The sequence below is a fragment of the Triturus cristatus genome, chromosome 8 (genome assembly GCF_964204655.1).
Source record: "Triturus cristatus chromosome 8, aTriCri1.1, whole genome shotgun sequence".
Classification (NCBI taxonomy): domain Eukaryota; kingdom Metazoa; phylum Chordata; class Amphibia; order Caudata; family Salamandridae; genus Triturus; species Triturus cristatus.
The window spans coordinates 1562702349-1562719346 of NC_140591.1; the positions used below are offsets into that span (position 1 = coordinate 1562702349).

Genomic DNA, 16998 nt, shown 5'->3' on the forward strand with positions numbered 1-16998 from the left:
TTACACAGGAATAACAACTCCTCATCTTGGTAGGTTTTTAACTTCTCCGCAGGGATAGTCCCTACTATTAACTCTTCCAGTACCATTCGTAGTTTGGCCAAATCTATTGACTGAGATTCTTTGTCTTTCTTCTGCAAGCTTCTCAACCATTCACTTAATTCCTCTGTAGATGGTCCTACTGACTTCTCTACATTTCCTTGTCCAGAATCCTTTTGTGTTTCTAATATTGACTCCACTGTTGTTATACGTCTTTCTGCACAATTCTGGCCTACAAACGGATTATTTGAAACATTCAGTTCAATCATACTTATTGTCTGTCTCCATGGATTATCACTTTGACTCAATTTTGGTTGTTCAACCAGTTTATTGCTTTTATAATGGACCGTTAAACAATGTTCGCTATCTTTCTGTTTAGCAAAAATAGGCATTACTGGACCTATCGTTACCGGAACTGTTACAGATTCCAGATTTTTGGTCAATTCTCTTATTTTCTCTGTTAATTCTAAGGTAGTCTTTGCTAGTTCCGCTGAATTTTCACCATTTATTCTACCTCCGGACTTCTTTTCTACCTCTCTAATGGAATTGTTTTTTCCCAAATCTTGGAACTCTGGGTCCGATTTTATGATTCGTACAGTTTCTTTCATTGGGGCACTTGGGGTTAATATTTCTAGTTCTGGCCGATATGGGGGTGGATTTTTATAGAACATGTCATCAAGAACACCATCCTCTGATTCATTCACTCCATACCCTCTCGTTTCCACATTATGGGCCATATGTAGGTGGCATACACTTTACCGATTCTTAAATACCGAATTGTACCGATTCGGTATTTAAGAATCGGTAAAGTGTATGTAGGTAATAATTCGGTAAATGTTACCGAATCGGAGTAAGTCGGTAATTACCGAATCGGTATTTACCGATTCGGTAATGAGGCCTACCTTCCCATTGATTGAATCAATGGGAAGGTATGCCTCATTACCGAATCGGTAAATACCGATTCGGTAATGGGGGGAGCACATTCAAGGGTGGCAGGGTGTCACATTGACACCCTGTTGCACCCCTGATTTGTCCATGTGTGCACATGTGGCGCACATACATGCCCTAGGGGCATGTATGTCTGCCACATTGCACACTTCACAGTGCACAAAAATGCATTTTCACACCTATTCGTCATTTACCACCAACTATTAGTTGGTGGTAAATAACGAATCCCCACACCCACCACACAGTCCCCCTACATCTCATTTCTGTATTCGGTATTTACCGAATCGGTAAAATTACCGATTCGGTAATTTTACCGATTCGGTAAAATACCGAATACAGAAATTATCCCCCTACATAGCAAAAGCCTAAATACCGGTCGGTAAGGTATATTTACCGAAAATCGGCCGTTACCGACCGGTATTGGGCTACCTACATGAGGCCCTATGTCTCTTTTCTACGCATTTTCTTCCTTCATTTTCTCCTGCAGTTCTTAGGGGAAACAAACCCTCAGTCATACTCGCATTCCACCACCTTCTCATTCGATCATCATGATTCTCATGTCCGTACGACATACCAAACATGTACCTATACCTTCCACCACTTCTCTGTCTTTTCGGTCATGCATCTCATCTTCCTATTTTGTCAATGCTTCGAATTGTGTCGGTCTAGGTCTTGGTTCTAAATTTATCATTTTCTCTCTTAAATTTCTCAGAACTGCCAAATTAAATGAACCATGTTCTGGAAAAGCCAAAACTCCGTCTTTCTCAGTATATTTGACCCAATTGTCTAACCAAATACAGGTGTGATATCCATATTTCTCAACCATAAAGGATGCAGGGGTTTTTGGTGGAGGAAGTAACTGTCCTACCCTTGTCACAATCGGTTTGTCCGTTTTAAACCACTTCTTAATTTTTCCAAACCAGGACTTTTTCTCCTTTTCTGGTGGATCGTAATACATGTTCCTGTCTTCCGTGTATCACTAGTCTCTCCTTACAACTGTACCACTATTCTGTCCAATCGTAGCGTGACGCACACTAATGCACCAATCCGGAGCATCTAAGTCACTTTTGCAATTCTCCACTCCCAGCGCGACTCACACTAATGCACCACTCAGAAGCGTCTACGTCACCCTGTGCTTCTCCACTCCTAGCGCGGCGTACACTAATGCACCAATCCGGAGCGTTGTACGTTTCCGACTTACTGGTCAATCCCAGCGCGGTCGTTCTGACGTCAGCAGCCGCTGCCACAGCTCCTACTCCTGTCTACCCCTCCTTTATAAAATCCACTCGGTAAGCTTTGTTTCAAATTTACAATTCTGTTAGTTACAACACAAAAACACCATCATTGTCTGCTTCGCTAACCAAGGAATAGCAATAGACCTTTCTCACGAGAATTCCGTCTTTCCCGAGAGCAGCGCTTACCTCTGCCCTACTACGGAATCGTTACTTTTGTTGATAAAGTAGCACATCCCTCTACCTTACCCTTCTAACAAGCATTAGCTAACCGTTTCTCCAGAATTTAAGACACATAGTTGGAGACCCAATGCTCCTGAGAAATAAAACTAGAGTTTCACAATTAACCCGAATGCCTTCACATTCACACACTTTCACACGAGAAAATATAATATATTCACACAGAATCCTGTCTTTCCCGAGAACAGCGAACAGTCTGTCCTTCTACAGAATTATGACATACGTTAACAAAGTAGCACTTCCCTCTACTTTATACTTCTAGCAAGCTCAGAGAACACCTGTTACCTTTCCAGTGATAAGCGTTATCGGAATGCCATTTGGACTCCTGGTGCCTAAGACCAAAATTTCACAGGTGACCTTCGCTGTCATACACACTTCTCTCACACAGAAAACATCTCTAATGGCAACACACGACGATGTCACCGAATCGAACCCAGACAATGCGTCATGCAACTTCAATCATTACACGTTTCTCCCTGTGTACCTACAGGGCAACAACAATTCCGTCTTTCCCGAGAGCAGCGCTTACCTCGGCTCTACTACGGAACCGTTACAAACTTCCAACTTCCTACATCCCAGAAGCCGTACAAACAACATAAAACTCGACGCGACTCAACAAAGAGTGTTAATACATAAACCAATATCAATCAATAACCAATAATCGATAAGCAATGTACAAGCAATAATCACCCAACCAAAACAATAACAACCATCATTCTGCTACCAGAAAAACTGATGCAGCGTGGAATGTCAAATCCTCCCTTTGTCACAGACCAAATATCGCAATAACACATTAACTCAAATACATTCATTGGTGGGGCCCATGACACCAACACTCACAGTTCATTGATCTGCTTTCCCGGGAGGGATAAGTTTCCATACGCTGACATGAAAGGAATATCTTTCACCTGTTCCCTAATATACATTGAATACCTTTATTAACTTCAAACCTCAAGATATTCCCCTCATTTGGCGATGAATCAGTTAGTTGGATTGTTATTTGGTAATTCAATTCTTTTATTTATGTTCTTCTCTTAATCTAATTTCTTTTTAAAAAAAACAACTCAACACATTTGTCTATTAATCAAAGCATCGTTTATCTAATTAATTGCAAATTTTAGAAAATCATCGACAAAACCGCAGAACATCATATTTACCTAATCTGGCTATTAGTCGTCCTCAAGTCGTGGAAAAATCTTTAAATTCATCAAAGTCAGGCCGCAATTCAGTCTCTTAAAGATTCAGGATAACAGCTGTCCAGTAGTGTCACCGTCCTCTCCGTCAGCATAACGTCAGGATAATGAAAGTTCGCTCAAAAAGAAGGACCCTCTAATTTGTCTACCCACTTTTATAATTAAACTAACGTCAAAATGTAACAAAAATCAGTTTTAGAAGGTCCTGATTGGTGGGTTTGGGGTCATTCGGTAAAGTTCTCACATAGTCCATCGCACTTGCTGGTTCCGGTTTTCAACACAGTCCTTTGTTTTGTGGTCCTGGCAACTCTCCCAGTACGACCTTGGTTGGTACATCTTGCCTGGGGTCAGGACGAGGCCATTGATGCTGGCGGTGGCGCAGGCGCACTTCACCCAAAACCTCGTGAAACGGTAGCAGTCACGTCGTGTGTCTCAGTCGGCCATCTTTTCTTAGGCCCAAATGGTCAACTTAAGCAAAACAAACACAAAACGTAATTAAAACATAGAAATGGCTAATAAAATGTTAAACCCTCACTAATTCCCCTATGTGTAAGTAACTATCTAGCATATTAGCAATATTCAAAGCGTTTATATTCACCCAGTGATGTCATCTGGTGCAACTTACAATTACGTCACAAAAGCAACATATATCATGCAATATTCTAACTTTCTACCATTAGTATGCGTACATATATTAGTATACAATTAGTTTAGCCATGCACAATGCAAATCCCACGTGTAATTCTTTTGTTAATATAATTGGTGAGTTATCACTTCAAACGGATTAATATTATTACAATTAATAGATTATTCGGATTAATATAAACATGCAGAATGGAGGGGTATACAAAATTTAGTACTACCCGCTCCAGCACATGCATGTACCACTTTACCTTGACCTGGAGTAAAAGTGACGCAGGACTCTCATAAATAAGCCCCTATGTTCCAAAGTATAATCTTCGACCATAACACACTCCGGTGGTGTATCCAACCTGAGCTCTATCAAGGTCGGCCTGAAATCATACCCAGGTCCAGTCTACCGCTGCTATAGACTGAAATTGGTGTTTAGTGCTGCTTGATGCTATTTTTCCTTAAATCTATACATTTCCTATCCCCGATTCCCCTCGTTGGATCTTTGTCATATGTTGTTATTTTTTATTAAATATCGCATTTCTATAAATTGGGGAGGCTTTTTTGTGTTGTGTTTTTGACATTTTAATAGTTTGGTGCTTCTAAATGATTTACACATTAAGTTAAGTTTGATCTGTGTAATTTTTACCAGGGGTTCAGCTCAAGTTTAATTTACTGAAACCTTTGACTGGTTATAAGAGATGAGTAAATGAATTACTAGTAGTGGACTTCCATCCACCCCAATTAATAATTCACTCTCTCAAACATGCCCATGTTGCACGACGAGGCTGTCATATTTTATTTACTTACCCTGTTACCCTGTGGAAAGTAGCAGCCTGGCAGCAAAATCCAGTTGCTGATCCCCCAAAAAACATAAGAAATAAATCTGAAAAGAAGAAGACATGGAGCGGTTGGGGGCTGTGTGATTGCAAAGGAGTAGAAAGGAGAGGAAGTATAAGTTTATGAGCCGAAGAAGCAATAGGGAGGGCAGAGGAACAACAAGAAGCGGTGAGAATTAACAAGGAAGCAACACTGAAAGAGGAGGTGGAATCTGATGGAGAAGCAGCACACTTGGAAGACAGCAAGAAAACACATGCACTCCCACAGAGTGATTGAAGAAGCATAGTAGCACACAGAATGGAGGCACTGGAAGTACAGAAGTCATCCAAGCCGGACACAATAAAATGGAAAGGCTTCTGAGGTGGGACAAAGAAGAGCAAAAAAGCCATTGGATATAAACAGGGAAACGAGCTATCCAAGCTATCCAAGAGTAAAGGGCTGACCCAAAGCAGTGCATGCCTATATCCTAATGTGCGAGACACAATAGGTCTTGGACTACAGAGAAGCTAAAGAAGATTCTAGGCGATACCTAATATTGAAGGCTGAAAAAATGTTGCAGGCCTATGGCATTTTCTTACCTTATCATTCCATTTTTATTTTAGTTTATGAAATTGTAGCGATTTACATTAGAGGAGCATGACTGAGCCTATGTGAGAAATGCCTTAAATATAAAGAATGTATACCTCACACCAAAATTCAAGTGAGGATGATGAAAAAACGTCCTATGATTCAGATCCGAGACATATGTAAGTAATGAAGTTCCTTTGTATATTTTTAAAGTTTTGCAATAATATTTTAGGAAATCATTTGATGTAGCTATTTTTAGATATGTGTTTTTGTAAATGCAATGTAAAGCACAGGTTTACGTTTGCCAGGCATATTGAAAGTACAAAAAGCTTTACTGAGTTGTCATCTAACACTATTTCAATGCATTTACAAATGTTTTTGTTTGCCAACAGCCCCATTATTTATAGTATACAGTTGTACATTATTTTATCGTGTATTATGACACGCGTCTTTGTTTACCTTTGTATTCTGACAGAAGGCAATGAAGTGAACCAATGTGCAATGTCACAAATATGTAGCACCAGAACCAAAGAATTACAACATGGAAATGAATTTAACTGTAAAAAGATGGCTTCAGGAGAAGAATGAGTAAGGAAAAATTAAAGGTAGGTATGCAAACTGTGAGGATTAGGATAGCAAAAAATCTATAACCCTGTAAACTCTATGAAATTTACCAATTTTTTACTCCCAAAATTTGCAAAATGGTGTCCGATTTATTAAGCTTTAACTGAAAATTTAAAATGTCACAAAAAAGTGATGAATTGAGCAGCAAATATATTCTTTGCAATTGAATTCCCTTCGTCAGTGTGAATGCTTGCATGGATATTTTACCAAAATCCTCCATCTTCAGTGCATGTTCTCACATTTCTTTTTAATAAACAACACAACAAATCCCTGCACACGCTTAAAGTATTTTAAACAAGTTAAAGACAATCTAAGAAAATTATTGGTCCCATGCTTGATCAGACCACTTAATTTATTGTTCCTCTTGTGGTCAATATTAATCAAAGCCTTAGCCAACACGTGTTTTGTCGCGTTCTACTACTGTAAGTAGAGACTTCTTCAGGGCTAAAAATAAAATCCCTTAGTTAGGAACCTTTGTTTAGGTTGTAATTCCGTTCCGAAAGGGATCCAAAATTCACACGTTCTGGACACACAAGACCATTAGTAAGGTTCTTAGTGCCTGATAAGTATCACTCCTTCGTCAGATATAAATGTCTGTAGGAATTCCCAAATAATAAAATCGGTTGAAGCAAGTCAGGGGCGAGGGGCTTGCATGAGAAGTACTGCGTCAAAGATGCATCACCCAGCAGCAGTTCTGAGGAAGCTGCAGGGCGGTGATGCAAATGTTTGCATTGTCATCAAGGATGCCAGCCACAAGCAGATTGCGATGCAGAGTCATACGTTGAGGATGTATCGTGCAGTGGTGGTTTTGAGGGAGCTGCAGGTTGCAAAGTCCAGTGTCAGCGATGCAACGCGCTGTGAGGAGAAGCGGCACCTTGCGTCAGTTCTGCTCACAGGGCCAGGGCTGGGTTGGCACAGCACCTTCAGGCTCACTTTCAAAGATCCTGGTCTGGAGTGGCACCACTTGGGGGTACAGCTCACTTCAGACAGAATCCAGGTGCTGGATATAAACTGGTTGGGGCCTTTTCTTTCTCGAAGGCTCTGAGCAGGAGCTCAACCAACTAGCCCATTGAGCCACTCAGGTGGTCCTGGGTTCACTCAGGCAGTAGGGCAGCAGGGCAACAGGAGAGCAGAATAGCAGCACAGCAGTCCTTCTAAATCATCCACAGGTAAAGAGGTGTAGTGAAGAGTAGGGTCTGAGGGTCCATTATTTATACTTGGTTCCAGCTTTGTCATAGGAGAAGGTTCTGGAGGTTTCCACCATCAGAGGTGTTTGGAATTTCCGACCTCCTTGCCCTGGCTCCGTTTGTCCGGGGTCACAAATGACTAGTGTCAGTCTCTTTGTTAGTGTGTCCAGGCAGAGCCTTGTGATGTGAAAGTGCAGTATGTGACAGCTCCCCCCTCTCATCAAGTCTAAGTTGTCCCATCCTGTCAACACCTATTGCCCATTATTCCATTGTCTGGGAGAAATAGAAAAAGGACAACTGACAGCTACATCTAGTCATGTGACCCAGGATACAGGCTGTAGATGCCAAATTGTTGGAACAAGAAAATGTAAACTTTCTAAAAGTTTCTATATTCAGAATTGCGACTTAAACTCTGACATTCCAATAAAAAGAGCTTTAAATTGCAATTCTTTAGAAACCTCACTTGATATTCCTACCTACTCCCAATTGACGGTTATCACTTATTAAATGTAATAAATTAACCCAATGTTATTCTACGGGAGAGGAAGGTCTTGCAGTGGTGACAAATGAATTTAGTAATTTTTACTACTAGGACATGTAAAAGTTAAAAGTTCATGCCCAACTTTTAAAATAAACTGTACCTGGCCTTATAAGCTACTTAAGGCCTAGCCTAGGGGTGACTGAAATATATTAAAAAGGAGGGTTTAGGCCTGGCAAAGGGTTTATTAGGAAAGATCAAAATGACACTTTAAAATTGCACACAAAAGCTGCAGTGGCAGGCCTGAGACATGCTTGGGATGCTACTTATGTGGGTGGCATAATCAGCGATGCAGGCCCACTAGTAGCACTTCATTTACAGGCCCATGTTACACATAGTACCCCTTCAGTAGGGACTTACAAGTAATTAAAATGTGCCAATTCTACCATGGATAGAGGAGAGAGCACACACATGCTAGCACTGGTTGGGAGTGTTATTGTTCACAGAATTCTAAGGTCAGCTAAAACTAGAGCAGCAAAAAACTAGAGGAGTAAGACAAAACAAAACATTTAGGTGAAGACCAACTTCAGCTGTCAGGTTCAACAGGTCTAACTGTGGCTGTTCACAAAGCAGTTAAGATTTACTTTGCTTTTCTGCTGCAATTCACTCTTTGATACCTGTAGATCAGTAAAGGGCGTTAATCTTTCAGTCCTTTCCTTCAGCAAATTGGACTCATCGGTTATTGCAACTGTCTATTCACTGGTGGTCAAAATGAAAACCCGAGATCACGGGTTTAAGGACCAAGTCGAAGGAAGAGGCTCCAGTAGTTAATGGTTCCCTAGTTTACCAGTCATCTTCACTAATCGGGCAGATAGCTTGCTCATTCCATTCATTACAGCCTCTCTCTCACATAAAGAAATGTGCTGTCATTTGTACCAAAAGGAAGTGGTAGATGTGCTGAGCCCTTTTAGAATGTTTATCAATTGCATTGAAATGTCTATGTGTTCACTAGAGAAATCTCTAGCAAGGTGTCTAAACCCCTTGTATGCCCATGACGAGCTGGACTCGTCATGGAGCACAGTCGCGCTTTGCCCATGACGAGTCCAGCTCGTCATGAGGCATACCCTAGGGAATACCTCTTGTGCGGGCACTAGAGGGATTCCCTTTCTGCCAAAATAGCCTCGGGAGCTGGGGAAGAGCTTCCCCAGCTCCCTCCCCCCCCCCGCCCCTTTCACTGTAATGACGATCGGCGTGCATGTTGCGCCGACGTCATTACAGTGAAAGTGAAACTGAAATGAGCCAAGAGGCTCATTTCAGTTTCACTTTCTACGTGCTCAGGGGGCTATCTCAGCCCCCTGAGCACGTAGAAAGACGGGAGAGGTATCGTTGGAAAGGGGAGACTCTCCCCTTTCCAATGGTACCCCTCCCCAGTGGATCCCTGCTTGGGGATCGCCACAGGAGGGCGATCCCCAAGCAGGGATCCACCCACTAGACACCAGGGAGGGGGGAGCGGCCCCTTGGGCAAGGGCCTTTGCTCCCCCAATCTGCCCCCCCGGGGGGCAAAAAGCCCACTAGACACCAGGGATTTTAAAAAAAACATACAAAATAGGGGTGGGGGCTACCCAAAACGGGCAGGCCCATGCCCCCACCCCACCCCCAAATACTACAGTCTTTCTGCCCCCCCAGAGGGCAGATGGGGCATTGGCCCCTAATCTGCCCCTTCGGGGGAGCAGAAAGCCCACTAAAAACCAGGGATTAGTTTTTAGTTTTTTTTTAGGGTGGGTGCTGCCCGTAACGGGCAGGCCAATGCCCCCACCCACCCGCCACCATTACAGCCTTTCTGCCCCCCCTGGGGGGCAGATGAGGCATTTGCCCCCAATCTGCCCCCCGGGGGGGCAAAAAGCCCTCTAGACACCAGGGAAATATAAAAAAATAAATAGGGGTGGGGGCTGCCAAAAATGGGCAGGCCCATGCCCCCACCCCACCCCCCAATTACTGCAGTCTTTCTGCCCCCCCGGGGGACAGATGGGGCATTGGATCCTAATCTGCCCCTTCGGGGGGGCAGAAAGCCCACTAAAAAAGGGGATTAGTTTTTAGTACCCCTTCAGTAGGGACTTACAAGTAATTAAAATGTGCCAATTCTACCATGGATAGAGGAGAGAGCACACACATGCTAGCACTGGTTGGGAGTGTTATTGTTCACAGAATTCTAAGGTCAGCTAAAACTAGAGCAGCAAAAAACTAGAGGAGTAAGACAAAACAAAACATTTAGGTGAAGACCAACTTCAGCTGTCAGGTCTAACAGGTCTAACTGTGGCTGTTCACAAAGCAATTAAGATTTACTTTGCTTTTCTACTGCAATTCACTCTTTGATACCTGTAGATCAGTAAAGGGCGTTAATCTTTCAGTCCTTTCCTTCAGCAAATTGGACTCATCGGTTATTGCAACTGTCTATTCACTGGTGGTCAAAATGAAAACCCGAGATCACGGGTTTAAGGACCAAGTCGAAGGAAGAGGCTCCAGTAGTTAATGGTTCCCTAGTTTACCAGTCATCTTCACTAATCGGGCAGATAGCTTGCTCATTCCATTCATTACAGCCTCTCTCTCACATGAAGAAATGTGCTGTCATTTGTACCAAAAGGAAGTGGTAGATGTGCTGAGCCCTTTTAGAATGTTTATCAATTGCATTGAAATGTCTATGTGTTCACTAGAGAAATCTCTAGCAAGGTGTCTTAACCCCTTGTATGCCCATGACGAGCTGGACTCGTCATGGAGCACAGTCGCGCTGTGCCCATGATGAGTCCAGCTCGTCATGAGGCATACCCTAGGGAATCCCTCTTGTGCGGGCACTGGAGGGATTCCCTTTCTGCCAAAATAGCCTCGGGAGCTGGGGAAGAGCTTCCCCAGCTCCCTCCCCCCCCCCCTTTCACTGTAATGACGATCGGCGTGCATGTCGCGCCGACGTCATTACAGTGAAAGTGAAACTGAAATGAGCCAAGAGGCTCATTTCAGTTTCACTTTCTACGTGCTCAGGGGGCTATCTCAGCCCCCTGAGCACGTAGAAAGACGGGAGAGGTATCGTTGGAAAGGGGAGAATCTCCCCTTTCCAATGGTACCCCTCCCCAGTGGATCCCTGCTTGGGGATCGTCACAGGAGGGTGATCCCCAAGCAGGGATCCACCCACTAGACACCAGGGAGGGGGGAGCGGCCCCTTGGGCAAGGGCCTTTGCTCCCCCAATCTGCCCCCCCGGGGGCAAAAAGCCCACTAGACACCAGGGATTTAAAAAAAAAAATACAAAATAGGGGTGGGGGCTACCCAAAACGGGCAGGCCCATGCCCCCACCCCACCCCCAAATACTACAGTCTTTCTGCCCCTAATCTGCCCCTTCGGGGGAGCAGAAAGCCCACTAAAAACCAGGGATTAGTTTTTAGTTTTTTTTTAGGGTGGGTGCTGCCCGCAATGGGCAGGCCAATGCCCCCACCCACCCACCACCATTACAGCCTTTCTGCCCCCCCTGGGGGGCAGATGAGGCATTGGCCCCCCAATCTGCCCCCCGGGGGGGCAAAAAGCCCTCTAGACACCAGGGAAATATAAAAAAATAAATAGAGGTGGGGGCTGCCCAAAACGGGCAGGCCCATGCCCCCACCCCACCCCCCAATTACTACAGTCTTTATGCCCCCCGGGGGGCAGATGGGGCATTGGCCCCTAATCTGCCCCTTCGGGGGGCAGAAAGCCCACTAAAAAACAAAGATTCATTTTTTGTTTTTTTTTAGGGTGGGGGCTGCCCGCAACGGGCACGCCAATGCCCCCACCCTCCCCCCCACAAAAATGACAGTCTTTCTGCCCCCCAGGAGGCAGATGGGAGCTGTAGCCCCCAATATGGCCCCCCTGGGGGGCGCAGAATGCCCACTAGAAACCATGGATTTTTTTGTTTTATTAGTGTAGGGGTAGGGGCCCCCCAAAACGGGCATGACAATACCCCACCCCACCCCCAGAGAAATTCCAATCACTGCCACCATCTGCCCTCCCGGGGGGGGGGCAGATGGTGGCAGTGGCCCCTGATCTGCCCCCTGGGCAGAAAGCCCACTAGGCGCCAGCGAGTATGCCGGCTTTTTTTATGCATGGGGGCTGCCCAAAATGGTCATACCAATGCCCCCACCCCCACAAAAAGTAGCTACAGTCTTTCTGCCCCTTTAGGGGCATATCGGGATGAAACCCCCTTCCCCGATTCCCCCCCAGGGCGGCAGATGGCCAGTGGGCTGACACAAATTTCCTACCACCCAGCATTCCCCCGGGTCTCCCGATAAAAACGGTGCCTCACTCGTGTGGGAGGCCCAAGTACCCGCGACAGGCAAGGGTCCAAAACGTAGTGCGCCTCAACAGGCAAGGGTCCTAAACGTAGTGCGCCTCACTACGTTTTGGGCCCTTGCCTGTCGCGGGTACTTGGGCCTCCCACACGAGTGAGGCCCCGTTTTTATCAGGAGACCCGGGGGAACGCTGGGTGGTAGGAAATTTGTGTCAGCCCACTGATGCCACAACTTTGCCACACAAAAATGTGTGAAAAAGGTGATTTTTTCTGCTAAATTGAGTTTTGCAGGGCATTCTGGGTAAGGAAACGTTGGGGGATCCATGCAAGCCATACCTCCCTGGAATCCCCCGGGTGTCTAGTTTTCAGAAATGTGTGGGTTTGGTAGGTTTCCCTAGGTGGCCGCCGAGCACCGGGCCAAAAACCCAAGTGACCCCCCTTGCAAAACCAGGTCGTTTTGAGTTAGGCAAATTTCATGTCGCCTCTCTACGTTTTGGGCCCTTGCCTGTCGCGGGTACTTGGGCCTCCCACACGAGTGAGGCACCGTTTTTATCAGGAGACCCGGGGGAATGCTGGGTGGTAGAACATATGTGTCAGCCCGGTGATGCCACAACTTTCCCCTACAAAAATGTGTGAAAAAGGTGATTTTTTCAGCTAAATTTGAGGTTTGCAGGGCATTCTGGGTAAGGAAACGTTGGGGGATCCATGCAAGCCATACCTCCCTGGAATCCCCCGGGTGTCTAGTTTTCAGAAATGTGTCGGTTTGGTAGGTTCCCCTAGGTGGCCGCCGAGCACCGGGCCAAAAACCCAAGTGACCCCCCTTGCAAAACCAGGTGGTTTTGAGATAGGCAATTTTGATGTCGCCTCACTGCTTTTTGGGCCCTTGCCTGTCGCGGGTACTTGGGCCTCCCACACAAGTGAGGCACCATTTTTACTGGGAGACCCGGGGGGACGCTGGGTGGTTGGAAATTTGAGTGAGCCTGGTGATGCCACAACTTTCCCACACAAAAATGAGTGAAAAATGTTATTTTTTCAGCTAAAATTGAGGTTTGCAGGGGATTCTGGGTAAGGAAACGTTGGGGATCCACGCAAGCCATACCTCCCTGGAAGCCCCCGGGTGTCTAGTTTTCAGAAATGTATGGGTTTGGTAGGTTTCCCTAGATGGCCGCCGAGCACCGGGCCAAAAACCCAAGTGACCCCCCTTGCAAAACCAGGTGGTTTTGAGATAGGCAATTTTGATGTCGCATCACTGCGTTTTGGGCCCTTACCTGTCGCGAGTACTTGGGCCTCCCACACAAGTGAGGCACCATTTTTACCGGGAGACCCGGGGGGACGCTGGGTGGTGGGACATTTGAGTGAGCCCGGTGATGCCACAACTTTCCCACACAAAAATGTGTGGAAAATGTGATTTTTTCAGCTAAAATTGAGGTTTGCAGGGGATTCTGGGTAAGGAAACGTTGGGAGATCCACGCAAGCCATGCCTCCCTGGAAGCACACGGGTGTCTAGTTTTCAAAAATGTATAGGTTTGCTAGGTTTCCCAAGGTGCCCGCAGAGCTAGGGTTCAAAAACTACAGCTAGACATTTTGCCAAAAAAGGGTCATTTTTCACGGCGAAATTGAGGTGTGCCCATGTTGCGTTTTGCGCCGTTTCCTGTCGCGGGCACTAGGCCGACCCACACAAGTGAGGTACCGTTTTTCTTGAAAGACTTTGGGGAACGCAGGGTGGGTGGAAATTTGTGGATCCACACAGATTCCGGAACTTTCCACCACAGAAATGTGGGGAAAATGTGGTTTTTTTTGTCAATTTTTTAGGTTTGCAAGGGATTCTGGGTAACAGACCCTGGTGGGAGGCAGTCAAGTCACCCCATCCTGGATTCCCCTGGGTGTCTAGTTTTAAAAAATGTATAGGTTTGCTAGGTTTCCCAAGGTGCCCGCAGAGCTAGGGTTCAAAAACTAAAGCTAGACATTTTGCCAAAAAAGGGTCATTTTTCACTGCGAAATTGAGGTGTGACCACGTTGCGTTTTGCACCATTTCCTGTCACGGGCACTAGGCCGACCCACACAAGTGAGGTACCGTTTTTCTTGTAAGACTTTGGGGAACGTGGGGTGGGTGGAAATTTGTGGATCCACGGAGAATCCGGAACTTTCCACCACAGAAATGTTGGGAAAATTTGTTTTTTTGGTCAATTTTTTAGGTTTGCAAGGGATTCTGGGTAACAGACCCTGGTGGGAGGCAGTCAAGTCACCCCATCCTGGTTTCCCCTGGGTGTCTAGTTTTCAAAAATGTATAGGTTTGCTAGGTTTCCCAAGGTGCCCGCAGAGCTAGGGTTCAAAAACTACAGCTAGACATTTTGCCAAAAAAGGGTCATTTTTCACGGCAAAATTGAGGTGTGCCCATGTTGCGTTTTGCGCCGTTTCCTGTCGCGGGCACTAGGCCGACCCACACAAGTGAGGTACCGTTTTTCTTGAAAGACTTTGGGGAACGCAGGGTGGGTGGAAATTTGTGGATCCACACAGATTCCGGAACTTTCCACCACAGAAATGTGCGGAAAATGTGTTTTTTTTGTCAATTTTTTAGGTTTGCAAGGGATTCTGGGTAACAGACCCTGGTGGGAGGCAGTCAAGTCACCCCATCCTGGATTCCCCTGGGTGTCTAGTTTTAAAAAATGTATAGGTTTGCTAGGTTTCCCAAGGTGCCCGCAGAGCTAGGGTTCAAAAACTACAGCTAGACATTTTGCCAAAAAAGGGTCATTTTTCACTGCGAAATTGAGGTGTGACCACGTTGCGTTTTGCACCATTTCCTGTCGCGGGCACTAGGCCGACCCACACAAGTGAGGTACCGTTTTTCTTGTAAGACTTTGGGGAACGTGGGGTGGGTGGAAATTTGTGGATCCACGGAGAATCCGGAACTTTCCACCACAGAAATGTTGGGAAAATTTGTTTTTTTGGTCAATTTTTTAGGTTTGCAAGGGATTCTGGGTAACAGACCCTGGTGGGAGGCAGTCAAGTCACCCCATCCTGGTTTCCCCTGGGTGTCTAGTTTTCAAAAATGTATAGTTTTGCTAGGTTTCCCAAGGTGCCCGCAGAGCTAGGGTTCAAAAACTACAGCTAGACATTTTGCCAAAAAAGGGTAACTTTTCACTGCGAATTTGAGGTGTGACCACGTTGCGTTTTGTGCCGTTTCCTGTCGCGGGCACTAGGCCGACCCACACAAGTGAGGTACCGTTTTTCTCGCAAGACTTTGGGGAACGCGGTGTAGGTGGAAATTTGTGGATCCACGCAGATTCCGGAACTTTCCACCACAGAAATGTAGGGAAAACGTGTTTTTTTTGTCAATTGTTTAGGTTTGCAAGGGATTCTGGGTAACAGACCCTGGTGGGAGGCAGTCAAGTCACCCTATCCTGGATTCCCCTGGGTTTCTAGTTTTCAAAAATGTATAGGTTTGCTAGGTTTCCCAAGGTGCCCGCAGAGCTAGGGTTCAAAAACTACAGCTAGACATTTTGCCAAAAAAGGGTAATTTTTCACTGCGAAATTGAGGTGTGACCACATTGCGTTTTGCGCCGTTTCCTGTCGCGGGCACTAGGCCGACCCACACAAGTGAGGTACCGTTTTTCTCGCAAGACTTTGGGGAACGCGGTGTGGGTGGAAATATGTGGATCCACGCAGATTCCGGAACTTTCCACCACAGAAATGTAGGGAAAACGTGTTTTTTTTGTCAATTTGTTTTGTTTGCAAGGGATTCTGGGTAACAGACCCTGGTGGGAGGCAGTCAAGTCACCCTATCCTGGATTCCCCTGGGTGTCTAGTTTTCAAAAATGTATAGGTTTGCTAGGTTTCCCAAGGTGCCCGCAGAGCTAGGGTTCAAAAACTACAGCTAGACATTTTGCCAAAAAAGGGTCATTTTTCACTGCGAAATTGAGGTGTGACCACGTTGCGTTTTGCGCCGTTTCCTGTCGCGGGCACTAGGCCGACCCACACAAGTGAGGTACCGTTTTTCTTGTAAGACTTTGGGGAACGTGGGGTGGGTGGAAATTTGTGGATCCACGCAGATTCCGGAACTTTCCACCACAGAAATGTTGGGAAAATTTGTTTTTTTGGTCAATTTTTTAGGTTTGCAAGGGATTCTGGGTAACAGACCCTGGTGGGAGGCAGTCAAGTCACCCCATCCTGGTTTCCCCTGGCTGTCTAGTTTACAAAAATGTATAGTTTTGCTAGGTTTCCCAAGGTGCCCGCAGAGCTAGGGTTCAAAAACTACAGCTAGACATTTTGCCAAAAAAGGGTAATTTTTCACTGCGAAATTGAGGTGTGACCATGTTGCGTTTTGCGGCGTTTCCTGTCGCGGGCACTAGGCCGACCCACACAAGTTAGGTACCGTTTTTCTCGTAAGACTTTGGGGAACGCGGGGTGGGTGGAAATTTGTGGATCCACGCAGATTACGGAACTTTCCACCACAGAAATGTGGGGAAAATGTGTTTTTTTGTCAATTTTTTAGGTTTGCAAGGGATTCTGGGTAACAGACCCTGGTGGGAGGCAGTCAAGTCACCCCATCCTGGATTCCCCTGGGTGTCTAGTTTTTAAAATTGTATAGGTTTGCTAGGTTTTCCAAGGTGCCCGCAGAGCTAGGGTTCAAAAACTACAGCTAGACATTTTGCCAAAAAAGGGTCATTTTTCACTGCGAAATTGAGATGTGACCACGTTGCGTTTTGCGGCGTTTCC

General features: G+C 45.7%; 1 protein-coding gene across 1 annotated transcript in view; it reads left to right on the forward strand.

Annotated features, from left to right (window-relative positions):
* The first annotated feature begins 5159 nt into the window (after positions 1 to 5159).
* Positions 5160 to 16998, forward strand: part of LOC146806150 (olfactory receptor 51E2-like) — a 37976-nt gene continuing 26137 nt past the window's right edge. Inside the window, exons 1-2 of the mRNA XM_085620595.1 lie at positions 5160 to 5865; positions 6162 to 6291. The gene's annotated coding sequence lies outside the window, so the exon portion shown is untranslated. The remainder of the gene's footprint in view (positions 5866 to 6161; positions 6292 to 16998) is intronic.